A 21,969-nucleotide genomic window follows, 5' to 3' on the forward strand; every position below is an offset into this window, starting at 1 on the left:
AGAAGCGAAAAATCAAGAATAGACTGCGTGTCCTGCATATAGAGATTATATTGGGCTGACAGAGGTCCCAGAGAAACAGATTGCCTTGGCTTTCCTGCGGAGCACTGCATTCTGTCAAATAACTCAGCGCTTGGCTGAACTATCCTTGCTTTCTGCCCTTATTCAGAAAATGAAGTGGTGTACTGAAGAGCAGAGCATGATGGTTCTCTATAGGACGCCCATCCTCTTGAGGAGGACACCTACCTCGTGGCTGGCCTGCTGCTCTATGACATATGAGATACTTTGCTTTCACCTTCACTTCTTTAAACCTAGCAAGCAAGCCATTCATGAACCAGCAGGCAGCAGCGATTACCTTTCCAGTGAGGTTCTTTTGAGGCGTATGATTTGATGTGCAGATCTAAACACCACGCTGTGCATCAGAAGGGACATGTTTGAAGCAGCCAACATGACAAATGCTTGAATTGCTATATTCAGTGACCCCAATGTGTATTTGGACATGTTTAGACTCTTAAAATATAGATATGGTTTCAGTTGCATTGGATATATATCAAGTGACATCTGCAAATAAATGAGAGTGTTTCTCCAAACCATATTGTCTACCTTAATATTGAGAACTAATCATTTGTTTTTTCTCCAAAGAAAATATGCAAGAAGCATGCATATAAATGTAATCATTTTAAGAAAATGTTATATTCAATAAAAAATTCCAGCAAATACTGATATATAATACTTTGTTTTACATTTTAATATTAATTTGTAATAAAAAAAGAAAATATGCAACAAGTATGCATCACAGACACATTTCATTTAAATTTAATTATTTGTTTGAAATGTTAACATTTCTTTGCAATGTTTCGCTTTGAAAATACAGAATTGTGAAAAGTACTGACAAAAAACATTTAATGAAGATTGTTTTTCTTTTTTCTTTTTTTGTAATAATGATAAAAATAAATTTATCAATTATATTTTCAAAAAGAAAAAAAAATGCTAAGTAAACTTAATTCATAAATATATTTCTATAATTATTTGAAAAATCTAGTATTTTTCAGTAGTCATATATTCAAAAAGAAAAATCTGCAAAGTAAACTTGACTACTGAAAAATACTGACAAAAATGACTCATGAAAATGGAAAATTTAATGAAAAAATATTTCTAGCAAATAATTTTACATACATTTTGTTTTCCCGTTTTTTTGAATTTGTAATTCTTCAAAGCAAAAGATGCAACAAGCATGCAACACACATACAGTTTTAATTTACAGTTTTACACACTTTTTATCATGCGCAACACCGTGAACAAGGACGCTGCCTATAGGCTAATTCGGTCATGTGACTGCACATGTATTTGCGTTAAAGCCCCTTCCAAACACCAGAAAGTATCCAAACACATATTCATTTCCAAAACAGGACATCTTGTTATTTGCGAATGAGCAGTGGATGCCTCAGGACTTATTCAGCACTGACTCTATGTTCAGAGAAATTGCCACAAGAGGACTTACTACACAACATATCAAGCAGAACAAGGCACTGGCTGGCTTTCTACACCGATGTGTAGCAGACTTTCAAAATTGGCTGCATTGATCCAAAAAAGGGGAGTCGGGGGGGGAAATAAATATCTTTCCAACCATGCAGCCTCTAATCCATCGAGGGTTATGTTGGGCTCCATGCACTAACATTCAGACCTCAAACCAATGTCACTGCAAAGAGGAGAAGGGTACGACAGACAGCGTGATAGAGAAATGATGTTCAGCTATAGTGACAGTGTCTTCCATTCCCAGTCTCTGTAAGGCAGCATGAGACGCATTAAATCAACCTGTCTCTGCATTTCCAGATCTCAGCCCTCTGGGACGCTCTCCTGTGCCTCTCTGAGAGATAAGATGAAACAGCTTTAAGGAATACTATTAGAGAGAATAGCACTATTCGGACAGGATTAGTTCACTAAACGACGTCTGAGCTATAATTATTAACAGGGCGTTTGTGATTTCATGTACTGATTTGGATGGAATTGGGATTTGCAGTTATTATAATAGTCTAGATGTAAGTTTACGGAAAGGACATGCACTCTGGATGCATGCAAATAACTATGCATAGAATTAAAGCAAGGAATTATGATAAGATCAAATCTGGTGCTGATATTGTATGCAGAAATTGAACACCAATAATCATTTTACCCAGAATGTTGGTTTAATCTAACGAAGGTGTTGTAAACTGATTGTAAACTGAATTATTTGAAATAAGCAACATATAACAGTAAATATTTATCTATCCCATTTATCCCATACAGCTAATTATATAAATGGCTGAAAACATTAGGTATCAGTAATATTCATGATGCACTGATGTGGAAACTGTACAATTCTGAACTCAAATTGAAAGTACAACCACATATTAAATATTTAATATTGAAAGAAACAAGCAAGAGCCGTGAATGAGTAGAACTTCAGGAATAACAGGTGTTTAAATTCAATATAGAATCTCTAATGAGTTCTGTGGGAGCAGATTCTGTGTGAGAAACAAAAGCACCATCAGACCTGTAATGTCCTCATTTATCATTCAATGTCTGATCAAACTCCAACACTACGAGCTTGAATCGAATCTGAGCTTCCTAACTTCACACGAGTATCTGAGAGACGGAACGCAGTCTAAATGAACAGCACGTGAGGTAAGATAACGCTACTATTATGCAAGATGACACTGTCACTCTAATTTCCCCGTCTGACGGGTCACATGCGATCTGTCTGGGTTTCACAGACTCATTATCTGCACTCGGATCAATATATGATGGATGGGCGGTGGAAACTATCGCCTGCCGCACAGACGGAAAAGATGACTGAGCCATATGGCCCACAGCTATGATGGAATCAGGCCATTGGGACACAAGAGATGAGTCCAACCCAAAAACACAATCAGGATCAGAGCTCCTGCTGAGCTCAACATGTGCTGGACTTCACATTACAGCTTTTTTTCTCATGAAAAATGCCTGAAACTAATCCTAAAATCAAACCAGTAAATCTAAAAAACTATAGGACAGTAAATTATTAAGCAGACATTAAACCAATAATCTTTTTAAACAACTTCTGTGTGTAGCGTAACAAGTAAACAATGCAAAAGCAATATGAAAATACATAAAACACCTTCGAGAAATGGCATATAAACAAATAAAAATAAATACACAAATAAATATTATAACAAAATAAAAATACAAATAAATAGGTAAATCTATCCATCCATCTCAGTAATTATATAATATGACTGATATATATAAAAATTAATAAATACTTATAAGAAAATTGTATGGGTGCATGCGTATGTGAGAATGAGCACATATAAGTAAATATGTTTTATTTACTTATTTATTTTAATAAGGGAAATAAATAAGTCAATAAATATTTAAGTCAATAATTAAATAGGGGAAGAACACACATATATATATATATATATATATATATATATATATATATATATATTAAAATGTGTATATGCACATACATATAAGTATATAAATATGTAAAGAAATTAATATTTAAGTAAGTAATTAAATAAATATTGGTCAAAAAAAATGTATCTGTGAGTTTTTGTTTGTGCTAATGCTCATACTTATTTTCTTTCTCAACCAACAATTGGATGTGATGGAAGTGACCGGCACAAAAGTTTTGATTGCTTACTGTCAAGTGTTGTCAAATTAAAGGCTACTGGCTGAACAAAAACAAAGACAAAAAAAAAAAAGAAAATATCCCGATATCTCCCCAGTTTGCTGTTTGAATAAGAAATGTTTCAAGACAGGAAAGAAAACTGATAGTATTGACTTTAATCTTAAACATACCAGCCCAGACAAACAATTGCACCTGAGTGTCAGAAACATACGAGAAATGTTTTCCAAAGTGCTTTATCTTTCAACTAACTCCAAATAAACTGCTGTGAAAACCCCCCAAAAAACAGTGAATGAGAAACAGGAACCCAGCTCATAGGACTGTCGTATCTCCAGCATGTTGATGCTGAATCCCTACAGGCTGCAGGTGCAGAGAGGACACGGACACGGACACGGACAGCTCCTGCTCTCATTACACCAACAGTTTCCTCCAACATCTAATCTCACTGCCAAACGGCCTGATGAAATCACTGCAGCAGAATGCATTGCTATTCACTTTATATAAAAAGGCGTTACTGATTACAAACAGGCAAGCGTGAGCATTAACAATCTGATGCGATTCTGCTCAGCAATGGCGTGAACAAAACAGCTGTTCATTTGCACGGCCGATTTAATGGACGAGAAGTTAATTTAGAGCTATTCGGAGATATCTAACCTCATAAAAACAGTGTGCATGCATGAAAGTCTGACAGGCTAATGTGGAGGGTAAATAAACAAACAAAAACAACCCAAAAAAATGGAGATAAAAAAATATTACTATTATTAGTAGTTAATTACTACAACTGCTGCTGCTACTAAAGATAAAGTGCTAAAATCTGGTTCAAATCAAAGTCGATTTGGAAGAGGAACGGTTTGATTTACATAATTCAGAACCGAACCCTAGCATTGGTTTGAGTGAACATCTTCAGGCCCTTATGAGACACGGCCGGGATCTTTTCTCAGCTTAGTGGAAATGACTTCTGTGGACCTGCGGCTCTGATGTTTGATGCCACGTAGGGTCTGCCCACCAGCCAGGAAAGGGCTGATTCACAGGCTGACGGCATTGTGGGTCAGAGGACAGTCTAAACAGCTCTGGGTCATAACAGCCCTTCTCTAGCCCCATACCAGCACACATATGTGCCCCAAAACCCTATAAAGCATCAAAAAACATGCTGATTCCATTTAGTGCACAGATGTGAAACCAGCGGGTTTGCACTAGTGACACGGGCATGTTGCACCTAAACGTCTTTCCTAAAAAGAAATAGTAAAATCAAAGTTACAAAGACAACAGCAGCTGCTCTGTAGCATTAACAGAGAGTTCTTCAGTTTTCCAAATTGGAATTTTAAGTGGAAAACCTCGTATTATAAAGAAGAAAAAACAAATACCATTACTTAAATACTGAGAAGCCTTTTAATTCCTTTTTAAAGTTATTTCTGAAAACCAATAAAAGACTAATAAATTAAATACATGCTATATATTTTTTTTTTAAAGAAAAGAAAATGACAAAACACTAAAAAACAAATAATTTAAATGCTACATTACTCTAGGCATCATAACACAAATAATAAAATGTTTTATCTTAACCTTAAAATGGACAGAAACAATTAAATGACAATTCGGATATATTTAAAAATGTAATTTATTCCGTCAGTGGCAAAGCTGAATTTGTCATGATCATTCAGAAATCATTTTAATATGCTATTAGGATTTTTTTAATGAAACGGAAACCTTTAATGTCACTTTTGATCAATTTAATAAATCCTTCTGAATAAAAGTACTCCTAAAAAAATACAAAACATTACTGTCACGCTATCAGTCTCTGTTTCCTGGGTGTCCCCTAGTGAGCGCACTTCTCCTTAGGCACTTCACCATAGGCACTTTAATTCCGCTTGTCTGGTCATGTCGTCACAGTAATTGCACTCCAATTAAATCGCACAGGTGTTGACTATCCTTAGTCATTAGTCTCCCTATATAGAGCTGTCTTTCTCTGTCGTCTTTATGGAGTCCTTACCCTATGTGTGAGTTGTGCTTGTCTTGTGAGTCTTCTCGTTACCTTCTTGTTCATTCGCATTCTTATCTGTTTCATCCGGTTCCCTTTTTGTTTGGTTTGTCTCTCTAGACAGTTTTATTTTGTATTTAACCTGTTTGTGCAATAAACCTCACCTGCAATTGGATCCTACCTTCTCCTTGTGTTTTTCCCATAACCCAACCGTCACAGAAGGACTCCATCTTGCCTAGATCCAGCGGTGTGAGATTTCGAATCTGTTCCCCAGCCACCATGGAGGAACGGAGGGAGAGATTCCGGAACTTAACCACCCTTCATCAAAAGGGAAGCGAGGTGGGTGGCCTGGCGCAAGTGTTTTGGACTTTGGCAGTCGGGTTAGGTTACAATGATGCAGCACTAAAAGATTTGTTTAATAATTGCCTGGATGATCCTTTACCTCAATGGGAGATGAAGGGGTTAGAGATCCTGGACTTTTGGGGGTTTACCAAATACCTGCACCATCGTGCTCAGTGGGATGCAACAACCACACCTGAGTTTCCAGACAAGACTGCCACCTGCCCAGCGCCACAGCACAAGATGGCCACCAGCCTAGCACCACAGCACAGGATGGTCGCCAGCCCAGAGCCACAGCTTAAGATGGACGACTCAACGCCTGAGTCTCCAGACAAGGTGCCGCCGACTCGCCATCGTGGAGGACGGAGGAGGAGGAGACAGGCGTCGACCGTCCCTCAAGGCCTGGAGAAAGTCCCAGAGGCCGAGGCAGTTCCCGAGGCGGAGCCCGATGCAGTTCCCGAGGCGGAGCCCGATGCAGTTCCCGAGGCGGAGCTCGATGCTGTTCCAGAGGCCGATGCCGATGCTGTTCCAGAGGCCGATGCCCGATGCCAAGGCGGTGCCCGATGCTGTGCCTGATGCCGAGGCGGAGCCCGATGCTGTTCCAGAGGCCGACGCGGTGCCCGAGGCTGTTCCCGATGCCGAGGCGGAGCCCGAGGCTGTTCCCGATGCCGAGGCGGTGCCCGAGGTGGTGCCCAATGCCGAGGCGGTGCCCGATGCTGTTCCAGAGGCCGATGCCGAGGCTGTTCCTGGTGCCCGATGCAGTTCCCGAGGCGGTGCCCGATGCAGTTCCCGAGGCGGTGCCCGATGCCGAGGCGGTGCCCGATGCCGAGGCGGTGCCCGATGCCGAGGCGGTGCCCGATGCCGAGGCGGAGCTCGATGCTGTTCCCGAGGCTGATGCTGTTCCCGAGGCCGATGCTGTTCCCGAGGCAGTGCCCGAGGCTGTTCCCGAGGCCGAGGCGGTGCCCGAGGTGGTGCCCGATGCTGTTCCCGAGGCGGTGCCCAATGCAGTTCCCGAGGCGGTGCCCGATGCCGAGGCGGTGCCCGATGCCGAGGCGGTGCCCGATGCCGAGGCGGTGCCCGATGCCGATGCTGTTCCAGAGGCCGACGCGGTGCCCGATGCCGAGGCGGAGGCCGACGCGGTGCCCGATGCCGAGGCGGAGGCCGATGCTGTTCCAGAGGCTGATGCCGAGGCGGTGCCCGATGCTGTTCCAGAGGCCGAGACCGAAGTGGTGGCCGAGGCGGTGCCCAAGGCCGAGGCGGTGTCCGATGCTTTTCCGGAGGCCGAGGCGGGGCCCGAAGCCGAGGCGGTGTCCGTTGCGGTTCCGGAGACCGAGGCGGGGCCCGATGCAGTTCCCGAGGCGGTGCCCGATGCAGTTCCCGAGGCGGTGCCCGATGCAGTTCCCGAGGCGGTGCCCGATGCAGTTCCCGAGGCGGTGCCCGATGCCGAGGCGGTGCCCGATGCCGAGGCGGTGCCCGATGCCGAGGCGGTGCCCGATGCCGAGGCGGTGCCCGATGCTGTTCCAGAGGCCGACGCGGTGCCCGATGCCGAGGCGGAGCCCGATGCTGTTCCCGAGGCCGATGCTGTTCCCGAGGCTGTTCCAGAGGCCAATGCCGAGGCGGTGCCCGATGCTCTTCCAGAGGCCGAGACCGAAGTGGTGGCCGAGGCAGTGCCCGATGCAGTTCCCGAGGCGGTGCCCGATGCAGTTCCCGAGGCGGTGCCCGATGCAGTTCCCGAGGCGGTGCCCGATGCCGAGGCGGTGCCCGATGCTGTTCCAGAGGCCGACGCGGTTGCCGATGCTGTTCCCGAGGCCGATGCTGTTCCCGAGGCCGATGCCGAGGCGGTGCCCGATGCTCTTCCAGAGGCCGAGACCGAAGTGGTGGCCGACGCGGTGCCCGATGCTGTTCCAGAGGCCGATGCGGTGCCCGATGCCGAGGCGGAGCCCGATGCTGTTCCAGAGGCCGAGACCGAAGTGGTGGCCGAGGCGGTGCCCGATGCTCTTCCAGAGGCCGAGACCGAAGTGGTGGCCGAGGCGGTGCCCGATGCCGAGGCGGAGCTCGATGCTGTTCCCGAGGCCGATGCTGTTCCCGAGGCCGAGGCGGTGCCCGAGGTGGTGCCCGATGCTGTTCCCGAGGCGGTGCCCAATGCAGTTCCCGAGGCGGTGCCCGATGCCGAGGCGGTGCCCGATGCCGATGCTGTTCCAGAGGCCGACGCGGTGCCCGATGCCGAGGCGGAGGCCGACGCGGTGCCCGATGCCGAGGCCGATGCTGTTCCAGAGGCTGATGCCGATGCTGTTCCAGAGGCCGAGACCGAAGTGGTGGCCGAGGCGGTGCCCAAGGCCGAGGCGGTGTCCGATGCTTTTCTTCCATTTTACCTGGTTGTCCTGTCTTTGTCTCTCCTTTTCACCTGGTTGTTTGTCTCTGTTTTCTGACCCTCCATCCCTCCCCCTAGTCCGCCTCCGCTTCACCTCCCTCCTACCTCTTTTTCTGTTGGGTTTTCCGGGGTTTCAGGTGGAGCATCTGGTAGCTGCTCCGTAGGGGAGGGGGTAATGTCACGCTATCAGTCTCTGTTTCCTGGGTGTCCCCTAGTGAGCGCACTTCTCCTTAGGCACTTCACCATAGGCACTTTAATTCCGCTTGTCTGGTCATGTCGTCACAGTAATTGCACTCCAATTAAATCGCACAGGTGTTGACTATCCTTAGTCATTAGTCTCCCTATATAGAGCTGTCGTCTTTATGGAGTCCTTACCCTATGTGTGAGTTGTGCTTGTCTTGTGAGTCTTCTCGTTACCTTCTTGTTCATTCGCATTCTTATCTGTTTCATCCGGTTCCCTTTTTGTTTGGTTTGTCTCTCTAGACAGTTTTATTTTGTATTTAACCTGTTTGTGCAATAAACCTCACCTGCAATTGGATCCTACCTTCTCCTTGTGTTTTTCCCATAACCCAACCGTCACAATTACAAATTAAAAAAAGTACCTTCCCAAACTGTTACATATACTTTACATGCTTAACTAAGGTGGATAAAAACAAAACAATCTTCTATAAGAACAGATGTGCATGACCTATCATGGAAATATTCTTCATAAAGTCATGTGACTGAATACTTCTAAACCACAACTCATTTATTAATAAAAGAGCCAGAGTGGCTTTCCCAGTGGATACAACTACTTTCTTGATTATTTTCATTTATTGGCATGTTGTTTTTGTGATATTCTAATTTTCATGAAAACGCAGCGCTCTGGATCCCAATCAGCCAGTCCGCCGCAGCACAGATTCAGCTTCTCCGACACAAGCAGATCAGATACCACCGCCTCAGAAAGCGACAGTGTTCATGTCATCAAACACATCTGCACTGAATATTCCAGATAAGACCACGCTCCCCGGGTAAAGATCTGCAATATCATTGACCGCATGCGACTTCTCTGCCAAACAGAAAAAAAATGTTTCAACCGATTCAACAAGCCTCTTTCCCAAAATCCACACTTTTTTGATATGGGATCTTCTAGAGTTTTGTTAAAGCTCCGTCAGATGTCTTAAACAACAAATGGAGGATTATCTGGCAAACTTTAGATTAAAATAGAGGCCCTCAGATGGTTAACATCACAGAGAGGACATGTATTGGGTTTTCCATGCACCACCAGGGCCACATGACAAAAAAAACCCCCAAAAAACCCACACATCTACATAATTGGCACTATTGACGAGTCTGCAGAGGTGAAGCGTTATCAGGACAGATCCAAACCTCCGGGGCTTCAGCTCTGATTTGTGTTATGGGAGAAGATAGGACATCAGCTGCCGTTAGATTTCTCTGCACTTATTTATATTGACAGCAAATTCAATAATGAAGTCAAACTCCACGCTCCCGCTCCCACAGGACCCAGACTGAACCCAGAGACTTCCCATGTGTCACGCCAATAATGAAAATAAATGACGCTAAAGGAAAAAGACAACATTTAATTCCATCATTATATCACACCACTCATTTTCACAGCAGAATGTCAGCATGGCTGCAATTCAGACAATTAAACAGAGTAAGTTATGCTGCAGATAAATATTGGCCACCCAGTTTGCATATCCATCTACGCCAATGAAAATAATTTATACAGAACAGAGAATCAAGTTCAAAGCTTCTTTTGATCACATGAATCCGGCGCCGTACTTTTTATTTATCAGCTATAGTTTTGAAGACAGTTTGTTCTATATAATTCAAAGACAGTTTGGCGTTTTTTTTTTTTTTTTTAAATTTTCAAATACTTTTTTTGTGTTATTTTCAGTTTTGATCAATTTACTATTATTCAAAATAATTGAAAAATAGTAAATTTCACTGATACTTCTAATAATCAAACTGGTTCTTTTAGGATATCAGTTTCAGTTATTTATTAAATATATATTTATTTATTTAAAAAAATATATCACTGAATAAAAGATGAAATAAATAACATTTATCATTTATAAATTTGTGATATCCAGAATATTTGTTAGTAAATAAATATTCACTAATATATCATTTTATGTATTACTTACTAATATACACAGAGAGAGACAGCTATATATAATATTATATAATTAGTAAATAAATATATTAATAAATATGATTTAGAAATATATTTAAAATATATGCATACACACATAAATACAGTTTCATATTTGTTTTTAAATGACATATTTATGTTTTTTTTTTTATAACTGAAAGTTATATTAGTAAAATGACATTAATAAATAGCATATATAAACTATATGTGAATCTGGACAATAAAAGCAGTCTTAAGTCGCTGGGGTATATTTGTAGCAACAGCCAAAAATACATTGTGACATTGGTACAAATTATTGATTTTTCTTTTATGCCAAAAGTCATTATGATATTAAGTAAAGGTCATGCTCCATGAAAATATTTTTTTGTAAATTTCCTTCAGTAAATATATCAAAACTTAATTTTCGATTAGTAATATGCATTGCTAAGAATTCACCTGGACAACTTCAAAGGGGATTTTCTCCATATTTAGATTTTTTTGCACACTCCGATTCGAGATTTTCAAATAGTTGCATCTCTGGCAAATATGGTCCGATCCTAACAAATCATACATCAATGGAAAGCTTATTTATAGCTTCTAGATGATGCATAAATCTCAATTTCAAAAAAATTGACCCTTATGACTAGTTTTGTACTCTAGTGTCACATATTCTTTGCTGTAATGCTTATTTTTAAAGTTTCTCTTGCTTTTGTTTATTTTAACAGAAAACGGCAATCACTCTGAAACAAAAAAAGAAACAGATTTTTGCAGTCTACAAATGTTTTAACACATCTGTGCTAAAAGGAACTCTGTTCATCTTATTTCATGCCTGTGCACAGAGTGAAACAAAAACTGATTTAAAAAGTCTTGCTCAGATTGAGACAAGACCATGAAGACCTGCAGCCCCCTTCTAGTCTCAACCTGTATCACACAGCGAGAAGCCGTTTCCTCATGAAAATGATCGATGAATGCTTTATTCGACACTGCCGGTTCTGACTTATATAAAGTACTGTACCATTATAGAATTTAACGCCTCACTACCCACATATGAAATAAAAGAGAGATTTTAATATCGCTGTGAAAGGATATATTGCTGTTCTACAAAAAAAGGACACCGGCACAAGAAGATTCATCTCTATGTGATTTGGTTAGCTGCTGCAGAAGTTCCAGATCTGCATTTGTAATGTCAAAATGCATGACGTTGCACTGCAGTCCTGCATCTCTCTATCAGCGGAGAGGAAAAGCAGGAGGGCAGCGAACAGGACGACTGAAACTATATTGATGTCAGCGACTGGTAGGGAAGGAGAGGATCTGTGGGTGATGCAACAAACATCAATAAGAGCCAAACAGTGAGTGCACACTTTTTCAGCAGTCTTGGTTCAGCGAGAATGATATACTTTCTCTACGAATAAAATGGTTAGGATATGAAAATCCTGAACCACACTGTTGCTTTCTATAGTGGTCTGGCTCTGATCCAGGTATCGGATCATTAGGAGTCTGGCCAGAACTTCCTCCAAAAGCTCTTTGATGAGAATTTGGGAAAGCAGGGCATAGATTTATAATAAGGTCTACAGGGAGTGACTACTGTATACTCATCTCTGATCAATGTGCAGTCACAGCACAGCTAAGTAAGTTGTACAAAACTCAGACTTTAGCAAAAAAAAAGTTAGCCTTATTAGATGTGAAACAGGATAGAAATGTCTGTGCATCTTTGACTTACTGTGGACATTTATACATCAGCATGGGACAGTTATTTTAAAAGGTTCAGTGCATATTCTTGTCAATAATACATTTTAAAAAAAAAAAAAAAACAAGTGACAATTCGAAAACAATGTGAAGAAACAAAGTAAATAAAGAGATGACATAACACTTCTTTAAGGCAAAATGTGTTTCTAGTCACTGCATACTGATGAAGAATTGAACTGACATTTGGTTATTTACTATTGGCTACTTTTGTGGCTCATCCACCAATTTAGAGTTGGAAACAGTTAAACATAAATTAGACGAAGATTTAAAAATAAATAAATAAATTGTCCAGTGTGATTTTTGTCCAGTATGTTCCAGATAATAAATAGCTAGAAAAAAAAAATCTGGCCAAGATTTCATTTAGAAAAGAAAAGAAAAAAGGAAACCAGTGTTATTAGTGTTATTAAATAACTGGATATTTAAATATTAAATAGTGCACGATGATGAAATATTAACTTCAAGTAAGTGCTAGGTGATGCAAAAAGTAATTGAACATTTTAAAAGTATGGGAAATTAAATAAATGTAATGAATTAAGAAGGAAAAATTAAATATTCAATATCAGAGAACGTATATTGTTCCATATACACACAGATCATTTTATTTAAACAAAACGGACCAAAATGTATTGGCTAATACCCAATATGGTCCCCAATATATACAATCTAAAATTAGAAGCTAATAAAATAAGATGACCTTGTTTGTGTAAAATATTTCATTCGTATGCATTACTATGAGATTATTCAATAAATTAATCTTTTTAAGGAATTTTCATTGAAAATAAGTATATTGTTTAAAGTACGGCTGCTGTGACAAAGTTACTCATACCATGATACACACAGTTTTAGTTACACCACACACCTGTGTATGGGATGGTGAGAATGAGACCGAAAAAAGAGACAGATTAGACACTTTCATTAATCTTATTTAGTGGTGGAGAATGAATGCCCTTGATGAGAGATCTCAGCTTGCCTGCAGTCTCTTCCCTGCACAGCGTCTCTCTGGCATCACCTGCAGAGCAGCAGCGAGCAGGTGTTCATCTGCTCTCTCCACCCCGCTGCTCCCATGAGCCCCCGTCGCAGTCTTAAGGCTGTCGACTCTTAATTCCTCGAAGCAAATGAAAGAATCCTCGAAGGGCCCGGAATCACAGAAGGCTCCAGACCCCAGGCACCCATGTCTTTAGATGGCTTACTTCTAAAAACAAGAGGCTCTTTTCACCAGGGACATGCAAAGCCCCAAGGTTTGTTAAGTCTCTGAAACAAGCGCAGAGACTGTAGAAACGGCTCTCAAACAATGCAAGCTTTAAAAAGCCGTTCCATCAGCCTGAATGAACACACTGAACGCTGACAGGCTTCTTGGTGAGATGCAGAGTGGATCATAATAAAATCAGCTCCGGTTTTGACTTTGACAGAAGGAACGAAAAGCCCCTGCTCTATTAATCGCCTTAAAATAGCAGAGAAATGATGTAAGACCTGAGAGGACACAGTAAAAGCTAAACCGCTTTCAAGTGTGCAGCTAATGAAAGTATATTACTTTTCTTTTTTTCTTTTTTTTGTATAATCCGGTATTGATTCTTAACATCCCAAGATTGATCTGTTAATCCAAGCGTTTTAGAGCATTTGAAAAAAATGTTCTAAATATTTGAAGCGTGTGTCCTGTTAAATCCTGTTACAATCAGTTGCACAGGATTGCGCCCACTATATATTAACTTTTCAGCCTAGAGTCAAAAGAATCAATTACTGTATTAATTTAAACAAGAATTACTAAATCAATCATAATATGAATTAAATAACATATAAATGTATTTTACTGTCTTAATTTTTATATTGTATTATTTTATTGTGTGTCACATTTTCACATTGGTCTGAACAAAAACAGCAGACCGGCTTATTGAAAATGTAAATTCATTCTCTGCCAGCAGGTGGCACTTATGGAATGGCTGAAATATATAGTTTCCCTGGCAACAGCAGTACACAAAGCCACACAGCAGCTTTTGAAGTTTAATCCACACATTAAGCTACAATAGCAGTTTTTGTCTTTCCATCCCCAAATTTAAGACCTCTTGAAATCATAATTAAGAATTGTACCATTTAAGACTTTATGTCCTCAACTAAATTTCAGACTTTAAGAATTTAATAAAATGTAAGACCCACAGAAACCCTGTTTTATCAACTAATTAGGTAAATCAGTGTCATTATCCAGCCTTAAAGTGTATAAAGTCTGAATGGTAACTGGCGTCAATAACAGAACTTAACGCACATCATCAGAGTTGAAAAGTGAGAGGTAAATTAATCCATGCCTGTGTAATTTCATCTCTGAAACTGCCGTATGTCTCTTCTGGCAAGTCATGGAAACCTTTTACAAAGGCTATATTTATATCCCCTTTGTTAAATAAATTAATGAAACTCTTAAATTCTTAAAAAGCTGGGTCATATTACCAGGAGAATTAAATGTAATTTTCCATTGCTCTTCCACAATTTAAATCAGAGAACCTACTGTGACTGGGTGATGTATTGCCAAAAAGAAAAACCAGGGCATTACTTTATCTGAACATAATATATAATAAATAAAGATTATTATTGTTATTATTATTATTATTATTATTATTATAGCATATTTAATACAATTCAAATGTTTTTAATAAAAAATTATCCAAAAAAGTGTTTGTGAGTTCAGAAATAAATTACACTGAATAAAAAAACTAAACTAGAAAACAATTTTATAAAATTGTAATAAAAATATCGTTTTTACTGCATGTTTTTAACAAGTAAATGCAGCCTGGTGAGCAAAAGAGATTGCACAATCTTACCGAATATGCCACACAAGGACTGAACCAACTGAACCATAATGTCAATGATTCATGAATTACACTAAACAAAACTAACATTCTGAATAGATTCACAGAAATTTTGCTGAGGTCAGCAGACACTGATAAATCTGCCTTAACAGTCTCTCAACTGTGAATCATAAGACAAGAAGGGGACATGACACTGAACAAAAACACACTACATCACTGCAATGGTCTTATACATACACATATACATATAGTATATGACTAAGCACTTTTGCCTGCAGCTCCTATAAAGCCCTTGGAGAAACCCTACATATCAGCAACAGGCACAAAGCAACAGTTTGTTTGCACAAGATTTATTTTGCTGCATCCTACCATCAGTCTTCTATCTTTCTTTCATTTCACTGCATGTGAACAATCTCTGTGTTTGAGCGCGTTTCACTGCAGATTCACTTACCTGCTATTGAAAAGCAGCGGATGTTGCTCCAATCTCTTACAGCCTTGAACAAGCTCTTCCTGCTGTGAGTCTCCACTTCCTCCTGAAACACAAATGTGAATAAAACATCAGGCCAAAGCTAAAGTGGTTCTCTCCGATCCTGATCCTAAGAGCAAATCTAAACTGAGAGGTCTCATGAGAGAAATGAGCACCATAAATGGAGAAATTCCCTCAAACTCAGATGTCACACATTGTATTCTTTATTTACACTTGAAAAAAATCACTGATTAAAAACCTCTAGGGAATGTATAAGTAAGCTTCAGTTATTACACACACACACACACACACACACACACACACACACACACACACACACACACACACACACACACACACACACACACACACACACACACACACACACACACACACACACACACACTTATAGTATATACAAGATGACATTACAGACACACAGGTATACATACTCTAGCATTTAAAAGTTTGTTTGTTAATTTCTACACGTTTTTGAAAGCTGCATTTACGTTTTTTATGTTTTTTTAAAATCACAATTTTTTTATGCTCCAAAACACATATTATTGAGAAATATTATTACAATTTTAAATTGGAATGATTTGAATTGAAAAGATATTCAAATATAAATCAGCTGTGACAGAAAAGCTGAATTTTCTTCAGTGTCACACGATCACATGCTGCTTCATATTTTTGTGGAGACCATGATAAACTTCCATTCTGAAGTTTAGGGTGAAAAAAGATTTATATTTCAAGACTCACACACATGCATTATTTTCAGGAAAACAGCTATTGTGTGTGTGTACATATGCATGTATGTATATGCAGTATATGTGTGTGTGTGTGTGTGTGTGTGTGTGTGCTCTTGTTTTTGTGACATATCGGGACACAACTTTGTATAATGATATGGGTATGACAAGGAGAGGGTGACTTATGAGGACATAACCCATGTCCCCATTTTTCAAAACGCTTATAAATCATACAGAATTAGTTTTTTTGAGAAAGTAAAAATGCACAAAGTTTCCAGTGAGGGTTAGGGTTAGGGTTGGTGAAGGGCGATAGAATATACAGTTTGTACAGTATAAAAACCATTACACCTATGGGATGTCCCCACTTTTCACAAAAACAAACGTGTGTGTGTGTGAGCGCACGTGTGCATGCCTGTGTGCACTGACAAGTTGGTGACATTAATTTCTTGATTATATTATAATATTAATATTTAAAGTCAACTTGAAACATCATCTAGCATAGATAGGACTTCTTATCAAGCAGACTTACAGAAACATCAGGTGGCATATCTTTCAAGTGGCACTAAATAGGGCATGTTTTGATAATTTTATCTCACTTTATGTCACTGCATAAGCATCAAGGTTGAGTTCTTCCTGGCAATAGACTTCTCGGCATGAGATGTGTTTTACAAAGCAGACTGCAATCTTTCAAAGCCCCTGACTGTAGTTCATAGTGAAAACTGGTTCACCCTGAGCATCTGTGTCATAAAGAAATGCTGTCAAAAGAGTGACTGCCCCTCTTTATCATAAATACAGCCCCGAGTGCTAAGGAAAGAAAATTCAATAGAGGTTTCAAAATAGATGACATCACAGCCGCCCTGAAATTGAGGTCTAAAAATAGGAAGCATATCCCGCCAAAGGAGAGTGACAACATACTTCAATTAGGCAGCTTAGGAAAAAGAAAGACAGGTGTATGGAGACTGTAAATATACCTCCTTTCAGAAACATTACTTCCATCCGATGCCTTTTATTACCTGCTCTTTTTCACTAGCGGATGTTTTTTCTTAAATTAAGATCTATTATATGACCAGTTGTGTGGCAGTTAAATAGCAAAACTAGAGCTGGGCAATATTGAGAAAAAATATTGTTTCGATTTGAACCAAACGGTCTGTAGACAAACAGATTTCAATGCTGCTAAAATAGCACTATAATAATAATCATATTTATTTAAATAACAAATATCACAAATAATATAAAATTATAGATAAAAAGAAAACTTTAATAAAATGAGTACCATGTTTCTTTATTTTTACCTTCCCATTGAAAACACCCTTTAAAAAATTAAAAAAGCTGTTACATGTGATTTAATAAAATCATTATGGAACTTAAAAGTGAATTAAGATGACTGTGATATTTACAAGACTACTTATTTTTATAAATGATCAAAATAATTATTGTAAGTAAATTAAATGTTCAATGATAAATACCCAGTATTACTGAGTGCCAAAAAAGGTGTTGGAGTGTTAAGTGAAAAGAAAAAAAGAAAGAAAGCAAGGCAGCTTTATTTTCTGCGTTTATGCATCACAGCAAAGCTAAACTTAAAAGGCCTGGTTTTCCACATAGACAACTTTTTGTGAAAACGTCAACTTAGAAAGGAAATAATTGGTTTAGCAGCTGCCCTTCCCAAATTACTGCCCAATACTTCTCAGCAAGCGAATAATGCATGTGATAACAGTATGTCCATTTCTGGGTGAACTATTTCTTTAAATTTGAAATAGTAAATTACCCAGACCTACTCAACTCCATCTAAGTTAACATGTGGCACATTTCACCAGAGTTAACTTTTCAGAGTTAACTCTCTTTTAGACATTTGAGAGAGCAGTAGCAGAGTAATCTCAGACTATGGTCCGCACTGACACTGTATTCACCCATGTGGTCAGTCGGTCCTAAAAACCACAGAGTCTGCCATTCACATCAGCTCAGCAGAATGTGCTTTCGTCCTGAAATACTCTGCATGCTTCATAACAAAAAAAAATTAATAAATTGCTAATAACATCCAGCGAATCAGCAGTTTTTCCGGTCTTACACAGGAATGCATGAGATTGTGCAATTTAGTTCCCGCCTGACCGAATAAATATCTGATAATATAAATACTCCTGCAGTCAAATGCGCTCTAAGTTCAGCAGACGTATTAAAAATGTTTTCCCAGAAATAAAAATGAACTATGTGCTACCAAAAGCCCCTAAGAGTGTGCTTGTGTGGTTTCCAGTCCCTTATTGTTAAAACAACAGCAAAATCTGCTTCAGATTCGACCAACTCCATCAACAAAAAAAGTGCGATGTCAGTCAGTTAGCTTCTTAACCCACCACGCATCAATTTTGTGTTGCATTTCAGGAGGTAAAATATGGGCGATGTCAGTACAGCTCTGTAGAGAAGACAGAATTGAGACGTTACAGGCCTAATGAGTCCAAAAGCACCAAAGAAGAGCAGCCGACTCAGCAGAAACACAGCCAACAGTCGCCTGCTTAAAGGAAACAACGAGGTCCACAGCATCACTGCCTCTGCATACTAAAACGGCTCACACAATTACCACGCTCTCTCATGTGGCACTGTGAAAAGATCATCATCATCGTCCTCCTCATTAACGTAAACACCGTGGGCAATTTGCATTTAAACAAGTAATGCCTTTATCTGCTAATGATCCTTTTAAGGGAAGGCAATACAGACACACACACACAGAGGTCAGCTTCGAGATTCTGTGCTATTTAGCTTTTCATAATGCGTTGTTCCAGACTAGTGGAAAATACCCTAAATGTACTTTAAGTGTTTATTTTATTGCACAGTATCTATTACCGTCTGTAGATGTTAATTACAAAAAGTTTTCTCAAAATGAGTCCAAAATCTCCACTTCCTATCTAAATTCTGAAGGTTTTTACAGAGGGGTTTGTTCAAAAAATATAACACCAGTCTTTTTGAGCTGTATTAAAATGAGCTGTACAAACTATTTTTATAATAATACACACAATTTATTTTTTTATTTAATTAATTTATTATTATTATTATTGATTTATTGATTTGTTTGCGACTACCAGTCCTCATTCATAGCAACTGCAAAAAAAGTTTTAGGAACATTCTTCCAAAAAAGAAAACAAATCACACAGGTGTGAAACAGCATGAGGGTGATTAAGTGGTGACATTTTCATTTGTAAGTGAACTAACCCTTTAAAGGTAACAAACAGTCATCTGTTTCAAAGCACCTAAGACCTGTAAGGAAATCTGATCATTTTTTTCTGTAGCGGCAATCTGAGACGTCAGCACTCTACTCCAGCTAGAAAACTGTGCAGTCACCAAATCAATGGCCATCTCTCAAGCGACCTTATTAATATCGTCCAAACATGATTTATTATTTATTGCACATGAATGTCTACAAGGGTCTGGGGCTGTCTGATGGATATCTGTGTGACAGGAGCCCATTATTTCCAGCATGTCATATTGAATTCTGCAGGAGTGCACTCAATTTTCCCAGAGCTGCAGGCCCGGGGCCAGGGGGACAGTTTCGGCTGGGCACAATTTCGGCACAATGGCAAGGGGAAATCTGACAGGATCTCGCTGTCAAAATTATATTTCAGTCAGATGTAAACGGTCCCTCTGCATGCTGCTAATGCATTGGTCTTTTTTTCCCGCGGATGGAATGGGGAATCAATGACATCATGGCTGGGGGACAACGGCTTGGATTCACTGAGTACTGATGACTGTTTGAGAAGCATCAAGCCTTTGATCTGTGCCTGAACCTTTGGTAATGAGGAAGATCAATTCTGATTGTTGTAGCTGATGATCTATGAGGCTGAGGGCAATTTCATATTCATGCCAAGGCGGCCATTTGTGGCGTCTAATTGAGCATAGGCTTAATTAAAATTCATCTCGCTCAGGCTGTCTCTATTTTGGGGAGGATCAAGTAACAGCTCTGTCACCCAAATTGGCTTCAGCGAAAAGTCTGAACCTGTTAATCAGCAGGGGGAGCGATAATGTACCACCAGGAATGGGGGTCTTAAAAAGATCTGACAAACTCCACACTGAAGTAAACACGAGTCATTAAAGGGACCTAAAGTGATTTATTAAAAAGACACATGCTAAGAGGTGTGGGATTTAGGATTTCTCATAGAAAGGGAGCTAAAGCTGTGTGATTTGGATAAGTTTGTGGTTTTGATTGTCACTTTATTTATCATTTTATTTATTTATTTTGCATTTAACCTTTTTATTTTTTTTTATTTTTGTATAATAGTTTACTTTTGTTTGATTTAAATGTTATTTATTGATGTAGAGGCAAACAGGGTGGTATTACGTATAAGGAGAACTTAATTTCAGAAGACAATAAACCTAAACGAAGAAGCCCTGGCTTAACAGAAAAAGATCAACTAAAATCAAATAAATGTAATCATCTACAAAGATTCAAAGACTGAAAGAATCAACAAAGAGATGACTACTAATAATAATATAATATCTAAATAAAAGTATCATCAATAAATAACATTTAATAAATCAAACAAAAGTAAACAATTATAATAAAAATCATACATAAAAAGGATAAATAAAATAAATAAATTAAATAAATGAATAAATAAAGCGGCAAACAATCGAAAAACGTAAACAAAAATATAAACCAATAAATAATTTACAAATTAAAACAAACAAATAAAACAAATCAGTGAACAAATAAATAAATAGAACAAAACAACAAATAAATAAACCCATATATACAAGCAAAATGGCCTCACACCAAGTAAATCAGTCCGATCACAGTCAAATGGATTCTAAACATCATTTGTAACGAAAAAGTGATTAGCCAGTGTCACGTTCAGAACGGCTCCACATTTGTAGACAACAGGGCAGCAAGCTTCCAACTGTGAAATGGAAATGACTAAAAAGAAACACTGGCGTTTTGTTTGAATGTGACGTATTACTCTCTTTAAGGAAAAAAAGGTGGCAGAGGAATAGAGGTGGTTCCTCGAAGCTTCTTTTGCGTGATAACGTGCAATTACGTTAAGCATGGCACTCAGAATGAACCCTACCAAGACAAGCAGTCAGTCTTAATCCCTCCCTTCAGAGTGGCAGCAAATTACATATTGCTAAGAATCAGTTACATTACGAAAACATAACAAGCTATTCTAGTAAATTATCTATGACCACAATGCAGTGTGCTTCCAAGCAGCCATTTAAGCTGCCTATGAAACCTTCAAACAATAACAAAGGCACCCGTCAAACAATAACAGTCTGTCATAAAACACTTACATAAATAGATTAATACATACTGTACATGCAAACGTACATAAATTAATATTTTAATAAGAAAAAACTACTGCTGCGACTGAAATAACTAAACTTTTTCAATTATTGTCAAAATATTGTCAAATAATATTATCAAATTAAACTATATTATTAATTATAGGTAAACTATTAATAAATTAATAAATTTACTAATTAATGAATAGTGACTCACTGACAAATCAGCCAGAAGTCAGTCATTTTCTTAACTTCATGGAAATGAGCAGCAACTACCAATGCAAGTGCAGACTGTGAGACACTAATGACACCAATTTAGGCTATTCAATCGCTGTCAGTGTGAGAGAGAAAAATGAGGTCTTGGCCTATCAGTGACTCAACACAACAGAAACGCTCCCAAACTCATTACCGCAGATCATCCGAATGAGCATCTCATCCCTTGAGAGCCCATCATTTGCAGTCTGCAACTCCATTGATTCTCCG

The 21,969-nt window shown here is 39.2% G+C and overlaps 1 protein-coding gene across 1 annotated transcript in view; it reads right to left on the reverse strand.

Moving 5' to 3' along the window:
* The window catches only part of LOC128020106 (double-stranded RNA-specific editase 1), a 124,476-nt gene that overhangs the window by 69,105 nt on the left and 33,402 nt on the right, over positions 1-21,969 (reverse strand). Inside the window, exon 2 of the mRNA XM_052606721.1 lies at positions 15,467-15,548. The gene's annotated coding sequence lies outside the window, so the exon portion shown is untranslated. The remainder of the gene's footprint in view (positions 1-15,466; positions 15,549-21,969) is intronic.

The sequence above is a fragment of the Carassius gibelio genome, chromosome A9, assembly GCF_023724105.1.
Source record: "Carassius gibelio isolate Cgi1373 ecotype wild population from Czech Republic chromosome A9, carGib1.2-hapl.c, whole genome shotgun sequence".
NCBI classification, from domain to species: Eukaryota; Metazoa; Chordata; class Actinopteri; order Cypriniformes; family Cyprinidae; genus Carassius; species Carassius gibelio.